General features: G+C 52.9%; 1 non-coding gene across 1 annotated transcript; it reads right to left on the minus strand.

Moving 5' to 3' along the window:
- Positions 1 to 12,198: 12,198 nt before the first annotated feature.
- On the minus strand, positions 12,199 to 12,270 carry TRNAA-CGC (transfer RNA alanine (anticodon CGC)). Its single transcript has one exon. It is a non-coding gene; the product is annotated as a tRNA-Ala (tRNA).
- Positions 12,271 to 12,501: the final 231 nt, after the last annotated feature.

Consider the following 12,501-nt stretch of genomic DNA (forward strand, 5'->3'; position numbering starts at 1 on the left):
TGATCTTTGTCGAGAAGGTATCACAACATCCACGGGGGATAGAGCTCAGAGTCAGTACAAACGGACTAACAAACAACCTAGCTGTATTTCTATGTTTCTGGCCACCTCGCAGGCCAGCAAGATTCACAAATGTCTGCATGATCCACGAACCCTCGCCTCCAATGCGCTCGATCAGAGGCGTGGACCAGTACGGCCAGAATATTTATTGAGCAAAGCTCAGACAGGTGAACCTGCAGACAGGTAAACAGGTGAACCTCCAGACAGGTAAACAGGTGAACCTCCAGACACATAAGCAGGTGTACCTCCAGACAGGTAAACAGGTGAACCTCCAGACAGGTAAACAGGTGAACCTCCAGACAGGTAAACAGGTGAACCTTCAGACAGGAAGACAGGTGAACCTTCAGACAGGTAAACAGGTGAACCTCCAGACACGTAAGCAGGTGAACCTCCAGACAGGTAAACAGGTGAACCTCCAGACAGGTAAACAGGTGAACCTCCAGACAGGAAGACAGGTGAACCTCCAGACACGTAAGCAGGTAAACCTCCAGACAGGAAAACAGGTGAACCTTCAGACAGGAAAACAGGTGAACCTTCAGACAGGTAAACAGGTGAACCTCCAGACACGTAAGCAGGTGAACCTCCAGACAGGAAAACAGGTGAACCTCCAGACAGGTAAACAGGTGAACCTCCAGACAGGTAAACAGGTGAACCTCCAGACAGGTAAACAGGTGAACCTGCAGACAGGTAAACAGGTGAACCTCCAGACAGGTAAACAGGTGAACCTCCAGATAGGTAAACAGGTGAACCTCCAGACAGGTAAACAGATTAACCTGCAGGCAGGTAAACAGGTGAACCTCCAGACAGGTAAACAGGTAAATCTCCAGACAGGTAAACAGGTAACCCTACAGAAAGGTGACACTCGCACCCATCAGAACACCGCGAAACATAGCATTACTCACTCCGTCTTCTCTCCACGAAGCGTCCGGGCCCGTAGCTCACACAGGGGGTTGACATCAAGGGTGAGAGGGCACGGTGAGGGAAGTGGAGACTTCTGCTGCTCACTGCACGCTCGGGGAAGGGAGTGACGTGAGCGATTAACATTATTTTTGACAGCTTTCGTGCGTCGGGTGTGCGTGTACAAGTGCGTGTATGAGTGTCTCAGTGAGTGCGTAGGTGTGCCAGTGCGTGTATGGGTGTGTCAGTGAGTGCGTAGGTGTGCCAGTGCGTGTATGGGTGCCTCAGTGAGTGCGTAGGTGTGCCAGTGCGTGTATGGGTGTGTCAGTGAGTGCGTAGGTGTGCCAGTGCGTGTATGGGTGTCTCAGTGAGTGCGTAGGTGTGCCAGTGCGTGTATGGGTGTCTCAGTGTGTGCGTAGGTGTGCTAGTGCGTGTATGGGTGTGTCAATGTGTGCGTAGGTGTGCTAGTGCGTGGACGGGTGTATCAGTGTCTGAGTAGGTGTGCTAGTGCGTGTATGAGTGTGTCAGTGTGTGCGTAGGTGTGCGTCTGCTACAGCAGAGGTGTAGGGAATTCCAACAAGACGTACATCTCTGCTTTATTGACCTGGTCAATGCCTATGATACCATCAGTAGGCCTGGGCTCTGGGTTGTTCTTCGTGCTTTCGGAGTCTTTGACCCACTGCTCACGATCATTAAGGACCTTCATGATGGTGAGCGGGCCCGGGTTAAACTACGTGGCCGGGAGTCGGAGCCATTCCCTGTTTACTTTGGGGTGCGACAGGGATGTCCTCTGGCTCCCACATTATTTAACATCTATTGCGACCACGTAGTTCGTGAAGTCTTCAATAGCTGTACCGGAGGAATTTCCATCTGGTACAGATACAAAGGGAGGCTGATCGATGCCCGGGTGCGGTCAAGGGATGGCTCCCTATTGCTCAACCATGTTATGTATGCCGATGATCTGGTAATTGCTGCTCACTCAGAGGAGTAGTTGGAGGCGCTGCTGAACCTGGAGCTTGCCACTAAGAGGTGGAGCCTTACCATCAACCCCACCAAAACTAAGCACCTGCCTTAGTATGGTTTACCATTGGACACTCCGCCCCCACAACTCCTAATTGGTGATGGGGCAGTTGTGGAGAGAGTGGAGAGTTTCCCAGCAGAGGTCTCACTCCGAATCAGTCGAGCGGCATTATTTTTTTTCATCGGTTGCATAATGCTGTGTGGAAGCTACCTGGTTTGTCGCTCCGCACGAAGCTTCAGGTCTTCTCGGTCACAGTCATTCCCTCCCTTCTCTAAGCTTGCGAAACGTGGACTCCCATAATGGAACATCTTCGCCGGTTAGAAACATTTAGGCTGGCCTGCCTACGATCCATCTTGGGTTTAACCAGGCTGGATTGTGTGAGGAACTCACATATCCTTGAAAGATCTGGACAAAGTCCTATCGGTGAGCTCCTCCGGCAGGCAAGGCTGCGTTGGCTGGGTCATGTAGCCCGCATGCCCAGCCACCGCATGCCTAAACAGCTTTTGTTCGGCCGGATCGAGGGGGCTAAACAGGCGCGGCACGGGCTAGAGAAGAGATGGAGTAATGTGGTACAGCAGGATGTGGAGCTGAGTGGACTTGCCAATGACTGGTACGGTACCAGCGGTGTCAATATCGACCTCTGTGGAAGAGGCTCGTGAAGGACGCTACTGGGCAGTTAGAGGCAGTCGCCCTCCAACAACAACGGAGGGGGGAGGAGCGACGCTCACAACAACGAGCGGAGCGCCGGGTGGCTAAAGCACAGCCAGTTGGCACAGTAGGGGGCACAGGTTGTGCATCAGTCAGTCATCTCAGTCAGTCGAGCTGTGGCACCTGGGTCTGCCCCGTGACCTCCTGCCAGCGGGCGTTCGACACTTCACGTAAGCTCAACGTGCACATAGCCTGGCACAAGCGTCGTGGTGACGTCACCGCCACTTAGTGGCGAATGGCGGTTGTTGTTGTAGGTGTGCCAGTGCGTGTATGGGTGTCTCAGTGCGTGTGTGGGTGTCTCAGTGAGTGCGTAGGGGTGCCAGTGCGTGTATGGGTGTGTCAGTGTGTGTGTAGGTGTGCCACTGCGTGTACAGGTGTGCCAGTGAGTGAGTAGGTCTGCCAGTGTGTTCATATGGGCACACACTGTGGGTGTCGAATATGTGCATAAATGTACACACATTGATTTAGCACATTGCAAAACGAATCCCAGCGATGAGAGTCAAGTTCCTGGTCACGGATTACGTTGGTAACGATTATCTGAACCCTCTAGGTCAACTCACCCTTGACATGAGTACCTGGTGCGGTGTTTGAATATTAGTACTGGGGAAACAAAGGCTGACGAGTTTGGGGGCTGACCTCCCTCCGTGTGCCGAATTGACCGTCATTGGTGCTCGCTATGGGAGGGATATCTGCCATTATGTGTGTGTGTGCGGGTCGTGTGTTGCGTACCTGTGTGTAGGTGTCTACGTGTATGCATGTGTGGTGAGAGGTAGCGTGGTGGTTAGCGTGCTGCGCTATAAACCCCGCAAAACCTGAGTTCGCTTCCCACTCACGGCCAACATCATTGGGCGAATGTCTAAACCGGTTCTGGGAACCCTCGGGGGCGATTCGACCTTAACTGAGCGCTTGGTGCCGGGTACAAAGGCGGAGGCTGCATGGCCACGCCGCCACCTCGTGAACCATGCCGCCCTTGGTATGCGTGTGTGGTGTGCGTGCCTCTCCCTTTGCACGTGCGTAATAAGACGTGCGCGCGTGTGTTTGCGAGCATCTGCGTGGGACACATCACAGGCAGGGCCGAGTACATCAAAAGTAAAATGCGCTGGCGATTTCGCTCTCACCGGGGGCGACTGCGCTTCGCGTGATATTGCCGTCGTGTGATCCTTATTTTTGTTGCTACATTTATTCTCGGCCGCCAACACTTACAGCAGGGATTTCGTGCGTCGCATTCGGACACCTCCCCCCCCCCGCCCGTTTTCCTGCCCCTCGGAGGTGTCGGCTGGCCGCGCACCCTTTCGACTTCTCCACGCCGTGATGAAGCAGGGACAAATCCCTTCCCGAGGTGTCTTCTTCTGCCGCGGTCGCACCGCTTTCAGGGGTCACTGAGCCCCCCCCCCACCACCACCACGCCGCCCCCCTCTCTTCCTTACTAATGAGCTCCTTCAGCTACAGCGCCTGCCCACTGTGGCTGAAGCACGGGCTTTAGGGCCGCTATCTATCGCGCCGAGACCGCATCCCACACGGAGGCCCCTTTCTCGCCCACTCGTCCAACAAAGGGTGACGCGGGGAGTGTTTGTTTTTGTTTTGTTTTTCCGCCACAGAGACCTCGGGAAAATAACGCCCGCCTCTTGTTGGGACCCGCGACTGGCGGGCTCAGAGAGCGTTGCCGTTTTGTAAAGGCCGCTTCGCAGATACGATCTCGCGATCGCCTAGCGCGCCATCGCTTCCGCTCGTGTCCCCTCCTGCGTCGCCAGGAGTAAGCGGCAGGGCTACCCGCCGACACGAGACTCGTACACGGCCCGCACTGCAGTCCTTCAACAAGAGACAATTTGAGACTCGAGTTGCTTAACCTCTCCTTTGTGTAGTTTTGTTCAACGCCGCTATAAAGTGAAATCCTCGCAGAATGGAGCTGTCGAAGCCACGCAATAATTATTTTCTTGCGTGCGGTAAGGGCAGTATGGTCAGGTGCGAGATGCCAATGTCGAGATCTGCTGGACACGACGAGAGGGCTTGTATTGTTTTATATTTTATTATTTTATTGTTTCCCTTCAACGTGACTTTACCGAAAGAGCTAAGAATATGAATATAAAGTTCGTGTCGTTTTTCTTGTTCTCCTTCGTTGAAGGAGCGCAGACTAAAGCGGTATACACTATGGCCCAGAGTTTGGGTTTCATGGCCACAATCGCAACACTGTGGCTTGTCGTAAAATGTTCCATTCACAAAGGAGATGGGCGCATGGCCTGGTGATGGTGACACCACCGGTGTCTTCGAGGATTAATTTTAAGGACAAGAGGGGATGCGATGAGTTTTGCGTCTGGAATGAATTGTTTATTCTGGACAACCGCGTTATTCTACTCTCTTCTCCAGCAGTATTCGTCCCGATCCGAGTGAAATTCTAGGATGGTGACAGCAGCGCGAGACGTACGAGTAACCCAACTAATCATCATCACCGTCATTTCCGTCATTGGCCCTGGGGGAGCCGCTCTCTCTCTCTCTCGCTCGCTCTCAGCGCCGGCCCCGCGCGCCCTTCCCTAGCGCCGCGTGGGAGGAGGCGGCGATTCTGACAAAACGTGAGCGCCGGGTGCGGGTTCTCTCTCTCTCTCGACACGCTCTGCCGTCACGCTCTCTCGCCGGGCTCTCCCCCAGAACAACACGCGGAACAATGGTCCCGGTGGACGGTGCGAGAGAGACGTCGCCCGCGCGCGATGTGTCAACTCCTTCCCATGACCTGCGTGGGATCGCGACCGCCAACACGGACGCTTTTCATTCAGCTCCACTCACTCATGGCGTCACTCACTTGTAAGAGCTGTATTATTAATATTTTGTTATTATTATCATCATCATCATCGTTCGACCCAGATCGCTATCGCGCCCGTGCTGACCGCGCCTCCGATCAATGTGCGCCCTGCCGTGCGCAATCACAGCTCAAAGCTGCCCGACGGTGGGAGGCTAAAGCCGCGCGGCGATCTCAAAAGGGGAAGCGGGGGCGTGTGGCGTGCGGAGACCCCGATAACCATAGGGCCCCGAGCGAGGGGTTCGCCACGAGCTGCGTGGGCGGACAGAACCCCCCACCCCCCACCCTCCTCCCCGGCACCTGAGGTGTCCCTAAGTTCACGCGAAGACAACGACGGAGCGTGCCGGGGCTGGCGAGACAAAGGGGGCCCTGCCCTGGCAGGGCCGTGATAATTTTTTGGTCATAAATGAACGTATCCCTGTGATTAATCGTCAACAGCCATGATCGATCGACTGCTGGATGAAGGCCTCCCGAAGCAATCCGCCGTCTCTCGTGGTCCTGCGATTTTTTTTCCCCCACTAGTAGTTTTTTTCTGTGAGTCCATCAACCTAAACGCACCGATATCGTTGCATTTAAGAAACTAAGCAGGTTTCAGCCTGGTTTTGTTTAGCTTTACTTGGATGAGCGACCACCGGGATTTGCCCGGGGGTTGGAGGCGTGAGGCCACGAGGTGGCGAGAATATGGCGGTGGCGAGCTCCGGTTTCTGCAGTTTTTTCTCGCACATACCGATCACTCATTGACCATATATACCTATCCAGAAATCTTATGAAAACGAAATGGGCCATGGGACTTGTTGAGACTCTCATAGAGGTCAGTTCAACACGTAGGCTTTCGCGACCAATATTATTCACAACACAGGTTTTTGATTTTGCTCGCAAGTGACGACATTACATTAATCCCTCTATTTAAGACCGAAACAAGAGGATTTTTTTTCCACAACTCTGGCTGTCACCTGATGATGCGAGTTGTAAATACTGGCGAAACTTCGTACTCGAATTGTAAATGTTGTGGGTTACTTTACAACACACCGGTGTGCTGAACTAGTCACGAATTTTTGTTTTTGTTTATGTGACATACCCATTTGGATGTATATTTACGCGATCTAACCTAAAAACCTCTATTATGGACTTCCATTGGTGAATAATTGGCATCAATATCATCATCATTATCAATACCGTAAATGTGAGATTCAAGGCAAGTAATTCACGCCATTTATTTGCGGAGGGAGAGAGTCGAAGGCGTTGGAGAGGTCTGGTGACATCAATGGCTTCGGCAGTTGTCACACCGGGCGTGGCGCCGCGTGCACGTGAACCAGCGCTGTCGGAGTCAAGGGTTGGTGGGATCGCCTTGAGATTTTGTGCAACTGCCAACCCCCCTGGTCTGCGACGTGGTCACAAGATGGCAGTGTATCGTATAGCAAGTGGGTTCTTGAATCCATCTGTGCGTATCCCTCGTTTAAATTGATTGCAAAAACGCATCCCAATTACAAGATTCGGCGAAGATAAAGTCGTGGGAGTTCAGGGAGGCTTTTTTTCCTAGATACATATATACAACAGTATTATAATTAGATTCATGAACGTGGAGAGAAATGTGTATCAAGTAATACGACCCATTCGGCTGCAGTGTTACCTACTCGAGACAACGCAAGCGGCACATTTTAAAAGTTGTCATCGGTTTCACCGACAAAACGCAGACCTGACAGACCGGCATATCTGTATGATAGACCCGCAGACCTCTAAAAGAAACCTGTAGCCTCGTCTAACAGACCCGCAAGCTTGTGTCACAGAACCTGCAGACCAGTTTAACAAAACCTGTAGTCTCGTCTAACAGACCCACAAAGTTGTATACGCCAGGGCACGCGAACACTCGAGCGTCAAGGCAAAAAAAAACAGAAATCCGTGTTTTTCTTTCACAAAACAGGCAGGTGACTGGTACAACCGTTCCAGTGAGCGGACGCATTCATCCACGGGTCTCGCGTTCGAGATGCCTCCCGCTCGAGCCGTCTAATTGAAGGGTGCCGTGGCTCGTCCCACGAAAAGCGCTCGACAAATGGACGCACTTAGCAGCAGCACAATGCCTTGGCTCGCACTCAACGCGAGCACAAACTACCCTCGCGATTCTGTTTAAAAAAAAAAACCGCGTCCCCACTGCCATCAGCTGCGACCCCGAAACCCGGCTCTTTTGTGCCGGGCCAGAAGCAGCAACAGCAGCGCCAAACAGCTGCATGGAACCCTGCTGCTGCTGTTGCGGCTGCCAGGGCACGCGGACACGGGCCGTGATGCCTCGGGCCTGTGCTGCGCGTTGCGAGCCCCTGGTTCACGTGATTGTCACAGGCGGAGTCTTCACCTGCGCCGAGTCGACTGGGTTGGAAGCTAGCGACCCCAGGTGGAACAAATATATATACAGTATATAAACTATTTTTTTGTTTTATTGTTTTCTTTCCAATACATTGTTTTATTTGTGTCTGTGTAGGATCTTTCGATCATTACACTCGTAAGTGAACAATCAATATGTTATATATATTGCCAATTACATGGCGTCACTAATACAGCAATGAGTTTCGTGTTCACACTCTATAATGATGATAATAATAATATTTTTAATCCAGGAAGTCACACTGAGTCCTGCATCGGGTTTTTAAGATTATTCAGACAATTAATGAGTTGCATATTATGCACCTGGGAGCAAACCGGAGCACCTGGAGAATAACCAACGCGCGCGAGGGGGCAACCCTCAATCCCCGTACAGATTGAAACAGATGGCTGCGTTCTCCCGGCGAGCCATGGTATGGCACTTCCTGGACGCTCACGGGAAGGGAGTTTCGGAACATTCGCGCGTTAATCCACCAACCCTTTAACTGATCCCAACGATGCCACACTCGTCGTTCACTTTGCGCTAACACGGCAGTCCGTGCACAGTGTTTATCGCGTGCTCGCGCGCATGCGTGTGTGTGTATACACGTGACTGTGTGGGCAAGGCGCACGTTGGCATTTGGACAATGGTGCGTTCTGTTGCGCTGAACTTTCGCATTTCACAGCTGACTGCATTCTCAACCCACTCTGTGGCACGCGGACGCGTGCATGCGCCGGAGGGGGGGGGGGGCGAAAAATGGGGGGGGGGGGCAGGGGGGAAAAAAGGGGGAGGGGGTTGCTGCACGAGTCGACAAAACTGCAATAAACGCTGGCGAGGGTTGCAGATGTGTGAGACGTTAACGGCGAGCGACAGGAGACCTTTCAGCGCGCCTCGCGAACATTAGGGCGCTACGAGCTGGGCGGCCACCGCAGTCGTGGCCAGGAGCGTGCTCCCTCGCGCCGCACGGAATCAACGGAACGTCGCGGAGTCGCCGCTCGCTGCACAGCTGCGACAAATTCGGCTTCCACCAATCGGAAGTGGGTTTCGGAGCCCGTGGACGTAGCCACGTGCGTGGTAATGTGCGAGGCGTAGCCATGCGTGGGATCAAGGGTGCGTGTAGGGTTGGGGGTTTGGCGAGGTTACGTTGACCGATTGCACTCCGGCGCTGTCTTGTGTTTTTTTATTGAAGAGAAGCGCCGCTCTGCACTGCGGTACGCAGACGGCGGCCTCGGCACAGGTCGAGGATCAGAAACAATTTTACGCGGGGAGAATCGTTACGAACAACACAGCCCTGAATGCGAGACATCGGGATCACGAGAAGGCACGGTCCTACGAATAGAACGTAGCTGTTTATCCGAAACGTTTGATGGGATCCCTGTGACTTGGGATCTCGCTTTTTTGGGGGGCTGGTATGGCCCTGGTACAAAGTAAGGAAATTTTGGCCCCGTGTCCGCCTCCCTCGCCTCTGCCCCCCCCCTCCTCGCGCCCCGTGCCTCTCTTCGTAGCCCCGGATCTGGGGCCCCTCCGGTCCATGTGCCCCGTTGCAGTTCAACCGCCTGCACACACTCGATAATAGCAAACCCCGCTGTGCTTCCTCGTCACAATCGCTTTCTGGATGCTGAACCCGCGGTTTCTTGAAAGACGGGAAGAAGAACAAACAAAACAAGACTCGCTTCCAGGATGTGCCGATGACCCCCTCACTGGGAATTAAGACAAAGGCAGAGGCAGCATGAGCAGGGTGTGGATTGAGCGCACGACTCTGCCTGGCTAATTTTGCGAAAGCTTGCGGCGACAATATCAATGTGCGCTTCGTTAGCTTTAGAATGGAATTTAAGTAACTGTGTACTCTTTAGGACTGAAGATAGTTGACCAATTTGGAGCGTTTAAAGGCCCGTGCTAATTTTGCTTTGGGTCACCGTCACGGGATGAGAATCGCATGATCAATCCACTGCTGGATTAGCGTGACAGAAATTTATAGTCAGTGCTGGTTGGTGAAGATGCGAAGCATACAATCTTGCAGCACGGCCCTCTGATGTACCCAACGTCACCCCGCAGCAGCCTATGACAACCTGTTATCCATGATAGTCACCCATCCAAACACTATTCAGGTTCAATCCTGCTTAGTTTCCAAGATTTGACAAGACGAGATCGAGCGGATTCCTCCCGGGGTTATTCGATCATAGGCCGCGCTTAATTTATCATAGAATATTTTTTTTCCGGCGGGGTCCTCAACACCCTCCCCCCCTCTCCCCTCTCCCCCCGATTCCGAATTATTTTCAGGAGCTCAGCCGCGGACAGCTCCCGCTGTGATTAATTCCTGGCCATAAAGGCATCGTATACATGTTGAACTTCGTTCGCATCTGTTGCGTCGCCGACCGGGCTAATCGGAGGTGCATCGCATCATTGGTAGGCGATGATTGCGTCGCCTGCCCAGGTAAACGTACAGGCGCCCTGGGGGAGGTCGGGCGGTGAGCGCAAACTGAACTGTGCTGATGCCTCCTCCTGCCACGTGTCCTGCAGGAACGCTCCCCGAGGCTCTCGCTTCTCTCATGGGCTGCGACAGCCTCCTCCAATCACTGCCCGCGCGCGGAACGTACCGAAGGCCGAGCGCGCTAATTGCTCGACTAATTATTAAAGACACTTGAATTGCTTTAAGCGCTCAAAAGTGAAAGCCTGCAGCTGGCGGTGACACAAGCAGGGATATGTAGTTTATACATAATCTCCCGCCCCGGGGCATGAAGGTGTTTTCTGCCAAATGAGCCCCCTCACCCCCACCCCTCTCTTAAAGAGTCGTGGAACTGACGAGAGCGGTGATTAATGCTGAAGACGACTCAAGGGCGTTGTGTTGGTCACGAACGCCTGACCTCCCCATTGCAATGCATGCATGTTGAACTTTTCTCGCACCAATGTCACGACGACGCAAGTCCGCAGCTCTCTTGCAGAGGCGAACAGAGGACGCAATTAGCCCCTAGGCAGTGGCAGAGTGGAGGGGAATGGGCCCAAAGGGTCCATCTCACCTCTAGCTGATGAGACCCAGATCGTCGAAACCGTTACAGAGTTTGCGTGCTTAATCGAATGTTGCCACTCATGTGCCCCCCACCACCCCCCCCCCCCCCCCCGGGGTGTCTGGGCAGAAAGTCAAGTTCAGGCTAAATAGTTGACCGCACCCACCACATTTCGCCATCGCTTCCTTCCTCCTGCCAGATCTCACAGTCAACGGTCTTCGCCACTAATGTCGGTGGTGTGATCGTTATCATCAGCTACGGTCCATCCACTGCTGGATGAATGCCTCCTGACCTCTAAGACTCAAGGTTTTAGCCATCTGATGGGGTTTTGCTGCAGCTGGGTGTGGATGGAGCCAACGGGGTTGTTTAGGGTTGCAGTACCCAACTCGTCCACCACGAGGGTCGAATGTTGACTTCACGGTTGGTGCGTGATGAGAGTCGTTCGCGGATTCGTCGATGACCTCGAGCCCAATAATACTTCAAGCACGCGAGCGAAGGCGGGCAGAATAGACGTGGGAGCATATAAACTACGGTACAACTCTCCGTGCTCTACTGCCCTCTGCTGCTGCCCAACACGTAGGACTCTCCAAGCTGAAACCTGCTGAGCCACTGAGTTCTGGTGGAGTCCGTGCACGGCTTATTTTATTCGCAGGGACGATGAATGTCTGCGATTGAGCCGGGAATGAAAGCCACAAGCCATAGCCAGCGCGATTGTGGCCATGAAGCCCCCCCCTCCCCCTGGAGCGCGTAATGAACCCATTGCGGTCTGCGCTCCGGGTTCAAGGAAGCAGGAGGAGGAGGAGGAAGAGCGAATCGACAGAAAGTGCTCAAGCCCTCCCTCTTCGTCGTGGCGAGCAGACCTCGGGCAATCGCATCTGGCTCCTTGAACCATATTCCTTGTCGCCATGCGCCAGAAGAGATACGGTGATGGTAGCCATCCTGGTGACGTTTAGGTCATGGTGTTAACGCTGGATTATGAGCCAAACGAGCATTTGCTGCAGAGTTGCTGTGTTTGAAACAAAAAAAATGTATTGGTTGGTTACGCTTTAGGAAGTGAACCCCTCCCTTTGTCGAGTCGAGCGCCTCTCGTGGCACAATCAACGAACAAAGTTGTTTTTAAATTCTTCTTTGGTTCTTTCGGTAAAGTCACGTAGAAGGGAAGCAATACAATAATACCGAAAGAACCAAGAATATGAATCCCTGCAGTCACGAAAGCTTTAAATAAAAAAAAAGTTGTTTTATTTTTTTCACCTACGTGACTTTACCGAAATAAGCAAAGAGCAATGGATCCTTGCAGTCACGAAATGCTTGAAATTTTTTAAAGTAAAAAAAATAAACGTTCATGCATTAAAATAATAAACAGGCGTGGAGATGCCGGGGATTGAACCCGGGGCCTCACACATGCGAAGCGTGCGCTCTACCACTGAGCTACATCCCCAGCACGGGGATTGGCGGCGCTGCGGAGCCATATCAAAGCGAGCCCCTGCCCGGTCAACCGTTCAATTTGTTTGGAAGATTGTTGTTCATCATGTAGGGGTGGGTTTTGTTTGGGTTAGATCGTGTAAATATAAATGTGTCGTCAAACCCACCACCAGCCGACACAGAACACGGCGATTCGTGACTAGTACAGCACACCGGTTGTGCTTGGAGTGCAAATCCACAACATTAA

Source organism: Petromyzon marinus, chromosome 10 (genome assembly GCF_048934315.1).
Source record: "Petromyzon marinus isolate PM22_M1 ecotype Great Lakes invasive population chromosome 10, UKy_Petmar_22M1.pri1.0, whole genome shotgun sequence".
NCBI classification, from domain to species: Eukaryota; Metazoa; Chordata; class Hyperoartia; order Petromyzontiformes; family Petromyzontidae; genus Petromyzon; species Petromyzon marinus.